Source organism: Physeter macrocephalus, chromosome 13 (assembly GCF_002837175.3).
Source record: "Physeter macrocephalus isolate SW-GA chromosome 13, ASM283717v5, whole genome shotgun sequence".
NCBI classification, from domain to species: Eukaryota; Metazoa; Chordata; class Mammalia; order Artiodactyla; family Physeteridae; genus Physeter; species Physeter macrocephalus.
The window spans coordinates 11,882,096-11,897,337 of record NC_041226.1 but is presented as its reverse complement, the minus strand read 5'-3'; the positions used below and the strand labels follow the sequence as shown (position 1 = coordinate 11,897,337).

At 33.7% G+C, this 15,242-nt stretch overlaps 1 protein-coding gene across 9 annotated transcripts in view; it reads right to left on the bottom strand.

Moving 5' to 3' along the window:
• Positions 1-15,242, bottom strand: part of NBEA (neurobeachin) — a 607,387-nt gene that overhangs the window by 357,053 nt on the left and 235,092 nt on the right. The window lies entirely within an intron of this gene.

The window sequence follows — 15,242 nt, the reverse complement described above, 5'->3', positions numbered from 1 at the left end:
GTGTCCCCTGCATCGGCAGGCGGACTCTCAACCACTGCGCCACCAGGGAAGCCCGAAACTTTTTTTTTAAACTACAATCTAAAGCGATACATTTTACATCCAGATCTACTATATATAATTGAAACAAATGTTTCATGGAATATCACTTCCTCTTACTGTGCGCAGATACTCTGATCTCTACTATGCTATGTCATGGCATGCCATTTAAAATATTGTCAGGGCATGCTTTACTGATTATGCCATATCATCAATGGATCACAAGCTGCAGTCTGAATATCACTAAAGCTGGCCTGCCTCCTGTATTTACATGGCCTGAAAGCTAAGGATAGTTTTTACATTTTGAAATGGCTGGGAAATAAAAAGAAAGAATATCTCATGACACTTGAAACATAAAATATTCAAATGTTGAATATTCAATATTCAAATTTCATAGCCAAACTCATTCCTTTACATATTGTCTGCAGCTACTTCCTCACTAAAATGGCAAAGTTGAGAAGTTATGACAGACTGTATGACTGCAAAGCCTAAAGTATTTGCTTTTGGGCTCCATATGGAAAAAGTTTGCTGATTCCTACACTAAAGGACCCCTATATTTCTTTCTGGCCTGAATATCCATGATTCTAAGTCCTTCCTTTATGTCTTACTGGGCTAAACTGGGACTAGCGGAGTAGTTGCATGATAGTGAGAAAAATGATATGGAAAAGTATGGGTTCTTGGTAAGTTATATAGGCATCAGATTTCTATTTCATTCTGTACTTGAAAACAAGAATGAGAAGTAGTAATCCAACAGGCAGTATGTGGTGGTAGTATACAGATTAAAATCATTTACAGCATCTGCCCTGTGAGTTCATAGGGCTTTCACTCGTAGCCTTTAGGTATTTCCTTTTTATAGTGGTCCCAATAAAGGATGGTAGTTGTTTCGCAGGGATGAGTTTTGAACATAAAATGGACGATTATGTTGCACCGCTTTGCTATGTACACGTCAAATTCGCAATGATAAAACAGGCACTAAGGAGAGGGAAAAAAAGCCAGTGTCTTCTCCACACTTTTATATACATTATCTGAGTTGAAATTGTCTTTCAACTGTCTTTTTAAAATCTTTTTTTTTGTTCGCATTAGATCTTTATTGAAACACTAGATTTATTCAATAAAATCTTATTTGCTCTTTCTGCCTCCAGACTCTCCTATTTAAACCTTGCTGTATACAACTGACAGACAGTATCTTAATCATATTTTGATTTTCTCTCTCCCTTTTCAAAATTCTTCTGTAGATGACTAGGATCTAGTTTCTTTTTCTCTAGAATATATGTATTTGGCAAGGTCAGTGTCTCTGCCTCTCCACAATCTTCAACAGTGATCATGAACAGATATGCATTCTTCTGGCCCTGGTATCTTCACTTCCCTTACATACCTGGTTTCCCTGTCAGGTTTAAACCTGACTAACAGGCACCCAAATCATGTTTCTGTGTATGCTGTTATTTTACAAAATTTTGTTTTAGGAATATAGTTGGGAACAAAGCAATATCAGGATAAATATCAGCTTTCTGGGATATAAACAAAACTTGGGAGTATTGTACTGAAATATATTATTTCATGGTCAATATTAAAAATTAGTTACTATAACGATCACTCGTTAAGTCCTCAGACAACGTTGGAATAAGGTAACCAAGGGATTTTTGCTTTTTGCTTGTTTCAAATTGAATAAATTAAGCCCCTCTCTTTTATCATTCAGACCAATTACTGGAATCTACTTGACTATAGAAAACCATTTCATTTGTTTTACCATCCACTTATCCATCCACAAGTGTGTTTTGGGTACATAGTTAATGCTAGGTACACTGGCAGGTCCTAGAGCCCTTGTGGAGTGCATGTTTTCCATGAAACTTTTAAAACAGAAGGAAAAAAAATAATATTCTCAAGTTTTTAAAGTATGTAATTTAATATTATAAAATTAAAATATAAAATATATAAAAATATATAATTTAATATAAAATTTAATATAAAATTTATAACATATTTCATAATCTAAAACAATCAGAATCCAGTTTTAAAAAAAGGTGGATTTGCCTTAGAGCAACTTAAGGACACAGAGGGCCATCAGCTACTAAATGAACTCAGTATAAACACTGTAAACTAATTACATATTATAACTATATAATGTCCATAAGAATATAAAATGGCCGGGAAATATAACCACTGTAAGTACTCAGCACTGTATTTTCTCTTTAAAACGTTTCAATTTAGTTTTTCTTTCCCAATTGTTTATTTCTTGAATGTGCATAAATATCTGAGAGGGTGAAATAATAAACGCCTATAGTGATTTCAAGCTTAGTTTCTGGAAGGTCCCATGTAGTTTAGCATATGTATAGACATTATATCTAAATCAGTATGCAGGCAATTTTCACAATATAAAAATAAGTTATTTTCTGTCTCAATATAAACTACATGTATAGCCTCCAAAAACAGACTTGTTATTGAATATTATATATGTCATGGAATATACAGACCTTTTCTTCATGTTATTAATTGATCTAGAGCATCCATATGTACTGATTTGCCCAGATAATGCAAGCTGATACCAGCCAGAGTGTAATTCTAAATATGGGCATTTTCTCTTCTGAAAATGTTCTGGTTTGCATGAAAATTTATATGAATACTTTAACTTTATTAGAACAAAAGAGAAAACTGTTCCCTTCTAAAATTATGTTATGAAATATATGATACAGGTAACTACAATCTATTACTTCGTGAAACAAAAATATTTCCCAAACACCATATCAAGGTAGATAATCCATTTCTTAGGGATACATTTATCTGCTACTGATGACAAATTCTTCATATCCAGTTATTCCTGTAGTAACTAGTTCAGATATACCACTTTTAGATGGCCAAGCATGGTCTACTTTTTTTAAAGCTTCTTTTTTAATCCAAGATACAAAGATCATGCACTACATTTAGTTGTCATAGCTTATTAGTATCCTTTCATCTACAACAGTTCACAGCTTTCTTGTACCTCAAAACTTCCTAATTTTGGTATCCAGATTGCTTTTCTCCCCCAAAATTTAAAAAAGTTTCCCCATGTTTAAATTCAGGCTACATATTTTGCCAATAATTTTCCATTTCATGGTCTATTCTTGATTTACATGCTGTTATTCATATCTCCTATCTCTGTGAAGAAGATTCATTCCTGTATGCTTTACTTCTAATTTCTCTCCTGGGAGCCTAGGAGATGATGTGTTACCTCTGACTATATTTCTATAGTATACTACAGAACACTTAATATAGTATATTATATATACCAATATACTTGATATACTATATTCAGTAAATTCTTCTGGTAAATAAGGTTTCTCTGACTTTTCATCATTCCTTGATTTTATATTAGGTTGTTGGAATATAGATCCAGCTCAGCTAGTGAAGAGTATATGATAAGAGTCATAATAATTTTAGTGAATGAAAAACTAGTATTGGTTTGAGGACTTTAGTAAAACCATTCTCTTTGATGAATCATGTCTTCTTTGCTTTAATCATCTTTATTGGCTAAAAGGAGATTTCCATATTGAAATACTAAACTGGGCAGTTTGAAATGTTTTATTTATGATGAAAGAGTATGATTTCTCTTTTTAGAGGGTGTTGTTTTCATGTTAGAAGTTAGCTATGATGGAAAAATCTTTGTTAACATCTACATTTAGTAAACATTTGTGTTATTTTTTGGACAACTTAAATTCTACTAATTTGTAAGCAAAAAGTAATCTAGAAAAGATGCTCAGCGATTAGGGCAATACAAAAAGAGTTATGCTTTTGAACACAGAATCAACTAAAACTGAATGAGAACATCCTTGAAGATAAATTGTAAATTTAACAGATGCAGAAAATTGCATTTACATTTCCCTCAACTCACATCTATTCCTATTCTATAAATTATTCTTCTAAGTTCAGAAGTGTCCCTGTTCCCTTCCAAAGTGAATTTCTATATTTGGTCTGAGTCCTTCTTGATTCATGATGTCCTTTCTGCACTATTTCTCTTATACCTATCAAGCATCTTTATTTTTACATCTCCAACGTTTTGGGTTTTTTTTTCCCTCTGTCTCCTAACAGGCATAGATTTCTCCTCCATGAATAAAATTGTCAATACTCACTTGAACGTCTATCAATTTTACTCTCTTGTTTCACTGTCAAATTTTTCCAACAAATGGTCTATGTTTAGTCATATTTTTCCCCAAAATTTTCGCCTTTGGCAATCCAGTATCTGTTTCCACTATTCTTCTGAAATGTCTCCAAGGTAACCAAAGGGTACGTTTCATGAAATCAGGTGGTCTGGTTTTAGTCTTCCTCCTCTTGACTTCTGCATAATATTTTCCACTTTCATGTAGTAAGAATAAATTTTCAGCCCTCATTTTTAACACCTAAGTTATTTTTCTATTTTAATTCAACTTTATAGAAAGACAGTTTACATAAAATACAATTTGACAATTTTGAATGTACACTTCGAGTAAAGACAAATTTATACATCTATTTAGCCACCAGTACAATCTGCTCCCCGCAAAAGTTCCTTTGTGCCTATTCCTACTCAGTCTTCTCTGCATCCCTAACCCCAGACAACCACTGGGTTCTACACAAAAGATTTCTTCTGCACCAGTATTTTGTAAAAATGAAATAATACGATACAAACTCGTTTAAGCCAGCTTCTCTTGCATGATGTTTCTGAAATTCATGCATTTTGCTATGCGTATCAGTAGTTTTACTTTTAAAAAAATTTCTGAGCAGTAATCTATCATATGGACATACAAGCATTTGTTTATCCATTTTTTAATGAATGTAGTTTTTCTATTTCTATTTATTACGAATTTTTGTATGAAAATTTATATCTTTATGTGGACATATGTGTGTTTTACTTGAATAATAACTGCAGTGGAATTCCTGGATCAAATTTTACGTGACTGTTGATAAAACACTGCCAAACTGTTTTTCAAAGTTGTACCCTTTTATATTCTGAACCAGCAATGCATGAGATCCTTAGGATTTTCTACATACGTGATAATTTCAACTGCAATTAAAAACAGTTTTACTTCCACCTCTCCAATCTGTATGTCTATTATTTTTACGCCTTGACTTACTGTACTACTTAAGATCATACGGTAAAATGTTGAGTTAAAGTGGTAAGAGGCAAAATCCTTCCCTTATTCCCAATTTCACTTGGTTTTTCACTAAGTATAACATTAGTTTCAGTTTTTCATAAATACCAATTTTAGGTTAGATTTGTTCCCTTTGGGACCTATTTTTCTCAGAGATTTTATCATGAATGGGTATTGAATTTTAATAAATGCTTTTCCTGCATCAATTAAAGATGAAAAAAATATTTCATATATACCCCTACATTAACTATTTCTTACATTCTCCTTTGTGTGTATCTAAGTTTCCAACTGGTATCATTAACCCTCTGCTTGAAAAAATTTACTCATTGCTGTGTTGGCAATGAATTTTAACATCTTTTGTTGTGTGAAAAAAATCTTTATTTCTCCTTCATTTTTGAGGAATATTTTCACTGGACAAAGAATTTCAGGCTGGAAGTCTTTTCTATCAACACTTGAAAGATGTTCCATTATTTTCTGGTTTGCAATAATTTCTGACTAAATGTTGATGATAGTTTTATCTTTGTAACTCACGATTTCTTCCTGACAGTGTTTTCAAAATTTTAATTTTAAATTATTATAGATTAAACTTGACTTTTTTACTTTGTGTGTAAATTTCTATGAGATTTAATACATGTATTGATTGATCCATGTATCACCATCGTCCCAAGAAATCCTTTGAAATATTCCTTTACAGTGATACCCCTTCCCACACATAAACCCTGACCACCACTGATCTGTTTTGAGACTGTTCAAAAAATAAAAATAAAAAGGAAACATAACGTACACAACCCTTGGGATGAGTTTTTCTTCCACACAATAATTTTGATGAGATTCATCCAAGCAGTAAGGTTTATCAGTAGTTTGTTCCTTTATTCTTCTGTTTGAATGCACCATAGTCCCTTTTATTCTTTTACTCACTGAAAAACATTTTAATTTCTCCAGCTTCTGGCTATCACAAATAAAGCTGCTATGAACATTCATGCATAGGTTTCTATGTGAAGGTAAGTTTTCATTTTCTCTAGGGAAAATTTCAAGGAATGGGATTACTGGGTCATATGATAAGTGACTGTTTAACTTAATAAGAAACTTCCAAAACATTTTCCTCAGTGACTGCCATTTTGCATTCTCAAAGCCATGGATGAGAGTGCCAGTTGCTCCAAATTCTCCCCAGCACTTGGTATTGGGTGGGCCAAAAACTGCCTTCAGTTTTTTAAGTAAAAAGACACATTTTTCATTTTCACCAAGAACTTTATTGTATAACATATTCACCCTTTTGTTCCACTACCTTCTGCCATTTTTCAGGCAACTTCATAATTCCATCTTCCCAAAACTTTTTATCTTTTTGAGCAAAGAACTGTTCCATGTGCCTTTTATAGTCTTCCGGGGAACTGAAATTTTTTCCATTAAGAGAATTTTGTAAAGACCGAGATAAATAGAAATCCGAAGGTGCAATGTCTGGTGAATGCGGTGGATGAATCAGAACTTCCCAGCCAAGCTGTAACAGTTTTTGCCTGGTCATCAGAGAAACACATGGTCTTGCATTATCCTGATGGAAGATTATACGTTTTCTGTTGACTATTTCTGGACGCTTTTCGTTGAGTGCCACTTTCAGTTAGTCAAATCGGGAGCAAGACTTGGAATTAATCGTTTGGGTGTTTGGAAGGAGCTCGTAATAGAGGACTACCTTGCAATCCCACCATATACACAACATCACCTTCTTTGGATGAGGACCAGCCTTTGGTGTGGTTGGTGGTGGTTCATTTAGCTTGCCCCACGATCTCTTCTGTTCCACATTATTGTACGGTATCCACTTTTCATCACCCTTCACAATTTGTTTTAAAAACGGAACGTTTTCATTATGTTTCAGTAGAGAATCGCATGTGGAAATGTGGTCAAGAAGGTTTTTTTCGCTTAACTTACGTGGAACCCAAACATCAAAACAATTCACATAACCAAGCTGGTGAAAATGATTTTCAACGCTTGATTTGGATATTTTGAGTATGTCGGCTATCTCCCGCGTGGTATAACGTTGATTATTCTCAATTACTGCTTCGATTTGATAGCTATCAACTTCAGCTGGTCTACCCGACCGTGGAGCATCATCCAGCGAGAAATCTCTAGCAGGAAACTTCGCAAACCACTTCTGACATGTTCGATCAGTCACAGCACCTTCTCTATACACTGCACAAATCTTTTTGTGCATTTCAGTTGTGTTTTTACCTTTCTTGAAATAATAAAGCATAATATGCCAAATATACAGCTGTTTTCTTCCACCTTCAATATTAAAATGGCTACCCCCAAATTCACCAATTTTGATAGGTGTCTTTTTAAATGCACACTGATACGACAGCTGCCACATACAATCTAACAAAATTGTTTCGAATGAATTAAAGACAACTAAGTGCTACTAGAGCCATCTTACGGAAGAAAACGAATGAACCTTTTGGCCCACGCAATATTATCAGCATTTTTTACTTTAGTCATTCTCATATGTTTGTAGTGTTGTGTCATCCTGGTTTTAATTTGCATTTACCTTCTGATAATGTCGACTATCTTTTTATGAACTTATTTGGCATCCTAATGTGATCTTTTGTGAAGTATCTGTTCAAGACATTTTTAAATGAGTTGCTGGTTTGCTTAATGTTGATGACTACTTTTTGAAATTTTCTCTTGAAACCTGGTTTTGAACAGGTTTAATTATGATGTTCCATGGAATTATTTTCTTTGTGTCCATACCACTTGAGGTTAGTTGAATTTCTTGGATCTTAGGATTAAGAGTTTTCACATTATTTGGCTATCATTTCTTCAAAAATATATACACATACACATATATCATCTCAACCTCCTTCATCTTGGACTCCAATTCCATGTATGTTAAACTGCTTGATTTATCTCATAGTCTCCAGTGGCTTTGTTCCCTTTTTATTTATTCAGTCTTTTTTTTTCCTACTTCAGTTCGTAAAGCTACCATTCTATATACTTCTAGTTCACTTTTATTGTCTTAATCAGTGTATAATAAGCCGTTAAATCCATCAAATGAATTTTCCAGTTTAGTTACACTTGGAGGGCAAGTTCACTCCCTATATTCAACCTAGATTACTAAAGAAACGTTAAGCTTATAATATAATATAACCCAAAGACTCTTTGTTATCGCATGGGTTTTAATTTGATCTTCCCATTTTTGAAAGCATAGAGAAGCAAAACAGGAACTTACGCATTTAAAGTAAAAGCCTTAAACATGTACAGTATATACTGTGTAACAGATACTCAAAGATACTCTGATCTTCATGTTAGATCATAATTTTTATATGAAGGTAATCTGGCTGTCACAGTTTGTAAAGCACAGACTGTCAATGTTGAGTCAAGTGATACAGCTAATCAATCAGACATCCCTTTTCCCCTTTGTTGATTTGTATGAAAAACTCCATTTTGAAGATGTCATAATCTAAGTATGATAATCTAACTGTCTTTCACTTATAATTTAATTTGTATTTTTATCTAGATGCCTAAAGTGTTTTATCTTTTTCTCTGAAGTCCATTAATTTTACTACAATGTGTCTCAACGTTGGTCAGCTTGGTAATTTTTCGGGTATTCAGTGTGCCTTTTAAATAATATATTTTTAAAAACTCTAGTTATTTAATTCTAAAAGTTTCTTTGAACTACTGATCCTATTATTTTTCTGTTCTTTGCTTTGGTTTTCTATTTTGGAAACTCATATGAATGTTGACTATTCTAAACTTGTCCCTTTCACTCTCATCCTTTCTCATCTCTTTAAGTCATTAATTTTCTGATAATTATAATTCTCTTTTTATCTTATATTACTCTTATAGCCTTATCTGTTGAGTTTATTTACTTCTTTATTTCTTCTAATCTAGTCTTCATTTCTAAAATTATTTTTCCCTTTATTTCCAATTCTTTCATAAGTCTTATCAATACATTTGTGAGGTTCTCTACATTCTGATATAAATTATTTCATATCCTGCATTATTTCCTAATGTCCTTTAGCTCATTTAAAAATTTTTCATCTTTTTTCTGGCATGCTTTCATGGTTTGAGGGGATGTTTTTTTACTTACTCTCATTTTTCTTATTGTAAAATATGGGATTTTGATCCTTTTTGTTGGTTATTATTTTATGTGAAATTAGTTTACCTGATCACTTTTAGGTAGATTTTTTTCCTCTTTAGGTTCTAGAGATCCCTATTCTGTTTGTTTTTATGTAGTTTTAAAAATATGACAGCTTACTTTCTGAGATCTATTAGCTCTGTTTGTCTATCCCAGTTTTATGTGGACTCTCTCTTTGTCTCTCTTGCTCTCTGCTGCTCAATTTGGATTCTATTCATAGTAGTTTCTCATTGTGGGACTTTGTCCTCAAAGAGAACTCTAGTTGATTAATTTCTCATGGAGCTTAGATGCTCTAGACCCTTCTATCCGTACCAGGGAACTCTTGGACTCATCTGCTATAGTGTGTAAAAGCCCTCCCTGTTTTAGCTGATGTTTTCAAATTGACCCTCTGGGTTTTCCAGTCTGTAGTTGTAGACCATGTTCCTCAGATGTTCTCCTGCTTCCCACAACCTTGTACCATGCATCTGCTGATACCATGTATATCTCATAGCTGTAGCTGGGTTGTCCTCACCCAGACATATTTTGGGGTTCAATGGAATACACCATCATCTAGTTTTGTTGTAAATGTATATTTGTCGTTGTAGTTATTGTTTCACCATCTACTGTTCTGTTTTTCATGGAGGAATTCAGGGATATTTAAAAACTATGCCCCCATTGCCATCTACCCTGAATTTGTCATGCACTTTTTTTGTATTATTGCAATTTTAAAATGATAACTTTTGAAATTACATTTTAATCCATAAGTTTTGAATTAAAATAAACATATTTAAGTTTTTCTAATTATGTGGCCATATTGTTACTATGAATAATCCAAGGGTAATATAAGCTTTTTTTTTTTAGTATAAATTTATTTATTTATTTATTTTTGGCTGCACTGGGTCTTTGTTGCTGCGCACGGGCTTTCTCTAGTTGCGGCAAGTGGGAGCTACTCTTCGTCGCGGTGTGCAGGCTTCCCATTGCGGCGGCTTGGCTTCTCACGGAGCACGGGCTCTAGGCACGCAGGCTTCAGCAGTTGTGGCACATGGGCTCAGTAGTTGTGGCACATGGGCTTAGTTGCTCTGCGGCATGTGGGATCTTCCTGGAGCAGGGCTCGAACCCGTGTCCCCTGCATTGGCAGGCAGATTCTTAACCACTGCGCCACCAGGGAAGCCCAATATAAGTTCTTGACTAGGCTCATTCCTTTTATAATAACATTTCAGTGATGTTCTCTTTTGGTGGAAGTGGAAATTTTATGCTATATTTACATACTTAAAAATGTTAGTCTTGGAAACTATAAATACTCTTGACTATTATATGATTTTAATAAAAATATTTATTAATGTCACTAAAAGTATAGTAGATACTTTAGTGACATTTCCTGCACTTATAAGAGGGATAGACACTTAACCCAAGGTTGAGCCATTCAGATTCTCTTGTGATAGGTAGTGACTACAGTCATATGATAAAATAAGTTTACATCCAAGCACATTTGGAATCAAGTATGGGGTGCCATGCTGGCCCATGTTCTGATGACTAAGAAAGTGAAGCCAGTCTGGGACAGAAGTGAAAAATTTGAGTTGATACACAGAGAGAAGCAAAGATAGGAGGATGTGAAGTTGCCTTGAGAGGTAAAAGGAGTCGCCCTTGTTACTGACTCTCCTTTCCCATTTCCAGGCTGCCTCAAGTCTATCTGTATTTCATTTCCTGACTTTGAGACTATCTGCTGTATTCCCCATGATAATTAAGTTATCTCTAATGTTCTTGTGAGTTCTCAACCAAACACAAGTAATGCTCATGAAATATAGCAGTGATATTCAGGGCCACTCTGTGCGGTGGTGGAACAAGGTAAAGGGCACTAGGCTAAGACACACACACACAAGGCCCTCACCCCCAACACACGCACACAAACATCTTCTCTTCTAATTAAACTTGGGTCTGCTTCTTTATTACTATGGCAACTCTAGGCCCATGGTATTTCCAAGACCTCCTGAATAACAATTATCAAGATCTAACGTCAGCACTCGATCTACAACAGGACCTTCTTCCTTAAATCTGAACTCTAAAATAGGCTCCTCTCAACTCTTTAATTGAAGCTCAATGGTTCCTCTGAAGTGCATCCTCCATTGTTGCTTAAGCCAAATAAATAAGGCAATTTTGTTTGTTTTGTTTTGTTTTAAATTAATGATAATGATCATTTATTCAAAAAGATGAGAGGGACTGGTGGGTGATGATTACATACAACCTCTATAAATTGACAAGGATTAAAACAATGGCGTACTCATGCAATAATAGAGCAGTGAAACAGATTTAAAAGTTCGGTAACCAACCCATTAGTATAACTATAACAATTTTGGACCAAAGGTTGTTTTGCCATCTTAAGCTGGGAGATTTTGATACTTGCATTATATACTCTAATTTGTACACATTGAAAAGCTAGAATTTTCTTAGAGAAAGTTCACTAAGCTCCCCAAAACTACCATCTTAAAAAATACTAATTATTGCCAAGGGGAACACACACACACACGCACACACGCACACACACACCAAAAGCTACGCAAAAATAGCTACTGTTAATGAGTGAACTTAAAAGGTATGAACAACACTGATTACTATAGAATCATACAATAATAAATTTAACACAGGTTGACTAATAAAAGTGATAGACAAATTAAGAAAAGGAAAGGACATTATTTTAGCATGTGTTTTAAAGGACACAGACAGTATAAACTACCAATAATTAATTAGTCTATAAAAAAGAGTTAAATGGATACACATGTGAATTAAGAAAAACTGAATATAAAACAACAAATAAAAATTCAATTCAAACATATTTTATGATTACTTGAAATTAGGAGTAATTGTCTTCTCTTTTCATAAGACATTAAAATATCTTCAGTTACCTAAATCCAGTTTTGTTCCTACCATACCTATACATATGATGAAATCAAAAGCATTGAGATTTATTCATCAGAAGCACTATTTTTGAACAGAAATATTCAATAACTAAAGATATTTTTATCATGTTACTCTCCTGAGTTCTTCACAACAGTTTGACAGTTTTTCTTCTCAGAGGAGAGGAATAATGTATCAAATTATGGAAAGAAGGGAAATGGAGGAGAGGGAAAAAGAAAGAATGATCAAGAGTACATGTTCAAGAATGAGAACATGACAGGATATATATTTCCATAGTCTGGGGCAGAGAGCAAGAATGGACCTTGGGTGAGTATAGGATCCAAGGCATGGGTGTGAATGATTGATCAATATTAGGAATTCTTACCACAGAACACAAAAGTTTTATCTACCTTCCCTTATTTTCAAAACTTACCTCTACCAAACATTATCAGTAACACAAATAATGATGTATTCAAGTACAAGGAAAAAAATACTCAATATTATGTACCAGAATCTAAGTTAGGCAATGTTAATAAAACCAATAACATGCTTCCTATTTACAAGTGAAAAATAATTTTATTAATATTGTATAAATAAAATGGCACAGGAGCACAGAAGAGAAGGCATTACTTTGGCATAAGGAACCTGAAGCAGAACTCAAAGGATGAGAATAATTTGGGGGAAAGAAAAAAGGAAACAGATCCAATGCAGAAGGAAGGGTTGTACAAAAACAAAGCAATGTGACAATGTGTAACTTATTGAATGTCCTCTATAGTAAGAGGACAGAGACTAATTGAGTCTGAAAAGGAAGGTTATGACTAAATGGTGAGGATACCTAATGTTGTTCTGGAATACAGCAGAGGATTCTAGATTTTTTTGATTGTATGGCCTAGCAGAAATTTGGAGGACCATATCTTAAGGTTGTCAACTTTCTATTGTGCCAAGTAATGGCATTTTAAAAACAAAACTCAAAACTTAAAAATCTACCATTTGCTAACATCATTTTATTAAGAAAAATCATTTTAACACAAAAGAAGAGTATGAACATTACACCAACATAGTTTTAAAAATAGGATATTTAATTAAATTCTTTGGATCCAGAAAAGTGAAAAATTAAATTGTATTCTACCAAGGGAACACAAGGTGAATTCTTAATATATAACTTGGTCTAACGTTTCCTTTTTAGCACAGTCACCTTTATAAAAATCCAAGAGGATTATTCTTAATGCTGCTTCAACTCAATTCAGAGTATTTGAGGTAAATTTAGGGAAGCCCAAGAAAAATAGCTCTCAATTACAGGCTATTTCTCCTACCTTCTCTCTGCAGTGCTGGGAAGAAATAAGAAACAGTCCAGATGTCTGGCCATGGAAAATTCTGGAAAGGGGGCTACATATATGGGGTTCTGACTGACCAACATAGAGCAGTTAAAAAGTCATCTGACAGTAATTCCTTAGAACTCAAAATTGTCACAAACTGTCATTTAGGAATTAATAATGTAAGTTTTATAATTTCAAATAATTCCTTCTTTGCTTTGGCTGCTGGAAAACAGTGCTGAATTTGCATCCCAATTGTAATAACAGTACAGGATCCATTACTAACACTACTATACTACTAACTTTATTCCATGTTTATTTTTTCATGTATTTGTTCACTATTTATGAATTTCTTCGGTAAATTTGTCAATTAATTTCTGGAAAAGATATACATAAATACTGAAAAAATTAAAAGACTTTTAGGGAATGAGGAAACATTTGAGATTTAATTTTTTAATGATGTTTATTTAATTTTTTTTCTTATTATAAAGGTAACATGTTATAGGGTCATTATACTATTCTCTTGACCTAGGACACTCTTCTAGTAAGCTGTACGCCTCACCTCCTTTAAGTCTTTGCTGAGATGTAACTTTTACTACTGGCTTATTTAAAATTAATCACCTCTTTAAAACTGCAACCTAACCCTGACACTTCTATAATCCCAATCCCCTGTGTTGTACTTATCCTTTTACATAACACTTACCACCTCATATGCTATATAATTTAATTACTTATTTTGCTCAGTATTTATTTATGTTCTCTCTTTGATAGAATACAAGGTGCCCAAGACAGGGATCTTTGTTATTTACTAATATATTCCAAGTATCTAATAGCACTTGGCCTAGAGCAAGAACACTGTATTAAGAAAAAAATGAATAGCCCTCCATGTGTCACTATTCTAAGAGCTTTATATGCATTATATAATTTAATCCTTACAAGAACCCTGGGAAGGAGGTGTTATCATTGACTACATCTTATAGAAAAAAACTAAGCTACAAAATGGCTAAGTAACTCACAAAGGTCATACAGCTAAGAAAGCAGTGAAACAGGGTTTAAATTCAGGTTATTAACTATTATTGTTTCCCCTAATAGAAACAGATTGTGTAAAAGCAGTTGAGACAATGACAGAACAGGTAAGGAAAACTTCCACAGTAAATAGGAAGTAAAAAGCAAATATGTGTGTGTGTGTGTGTGTGTGTGTGTGTGTGTGTGAGTGTATGTATGTTTGCAAATATATAAACATATATATAAATATATATACCTGCTAAATTCAAGGAATAGCACCTGAAGCCATTATTCACGTACAGGATCATCTAGATATTGATTACCCCTTTCTGAAGCTCATGAATATTTATAAAACAAAACTTCTGTTTAAAGAAGTAAGGCTTCAGACAACCATGTTTTTCAAAGCTCCTAATACAGATGCATATATTAAATCTTCCCGACAGTTAATTTATCTTCTTTGCCTTCTCACTCCATTTAAGCTGCTGACGAGTAGATAACAGCTTCATCAATTCCCAGTTAAGTATTTCTTTACATTTTCTCAGTTAAGGATTCTCATATTACACATGGTATGTGTGAATAAGAAAAGTCACTTGAAGCATCACTTTAAGAGTTAGAAGGGGATTTTAGAGATCATTGCTTAGTAAACATGCCACCCTAATGAAGGATATACAGCAGCCCTAATAGATTGGGATTATAAGGGCCAGAGCCTCCCATTCCAACACTTTTTCAAAGTTCTTCATTCTGTTATTAGCATTGATTGTGCAAACATGCTACTTTTTTTTTAATGAATAAGGA